The sequence below is a fragment of the Gekko japonicus genome, unplaced genomic scaffold, assembly GCF_001447785.1.
Source record: "Gekko japonicus isolate JY-2015 unplaced genomic scaffold, Gekko_japonicus_V1.1 scaffold4987, whole genome shotgun sequence".
Classification (NCBI taxonomy): domain Eukaryota; kingdom Metazoa; phylum Chordata; class Lepidosauria; order Squamata; family Gekkonidae; genus Gekko; species Gekko japonicus.
Window position 1 is genome coordinate 12,276 of NW_015169935.1, and position 565 is coordinate 12,840.

The following is a 565-nucleotide window of genomic DNA, read 5'->3' on the forward strand; positions in this document are numbered from 1 at the left end:
GAGGGGGAGGGACCTCAGCAGCCATTTTCTCTGGGGGGACTGATCACTGTCATCCGGAGATCAATTGTAATAGTATGTTTCAAGTAGATTTAAAAGAAAGGTGCGATATCACTCCCTACGGGAAATGGCTGGTGTGTTGAGGAGGAGGAGGAGGAGGAGGGGTGGAAAGGAACTTGAGCTCTTCGCCTTACCCCCGTCAACTTTTTTCTAATGTTAAATCAATACCACCGAATAATTATCACTCCCAAGGAAGTTAAGAATAGCCAGGGCTTTTTTTGTGTAGAAAAAGCCCAGCAGGAACTCATTAGCATAATAGGCCACACCCAACAGCAGAAACACATTAGCATATTAGGCCACACCCCTGACAGCACAGCTTATTGGAATATTAGGCTACACCCCCATGCCTTCCCTTGGCTTGCCTGGGCGTTCTGCGGCTGCAGGGAGCAGGGCAAGCCAGCCTTTGGACAGGCTGGGGAAGGCACGGGGAGGCATTTAAATGCCTCCCCGATCCTTCCAGGGGCCCCACTGGCCCACCCACCTTGGCGTCGCCGGGGGGGGCGCCCGC

General features: G+C 53.1%; 1 protein-coding gene across 1 annotated transcript in view; it reads left to right on the forward strand.

The window, feature by feature from the left end:
• The window catches only part of LOC107115778 (synaptotagmin-15-like), a 28,880-nt gene that overhangs the window by 11,110 nt on the left and 17,205 nt on the right, over nt 1-565 (forward strand). The gene's annotated exons all lie outside the window — the stretch shown is intronic.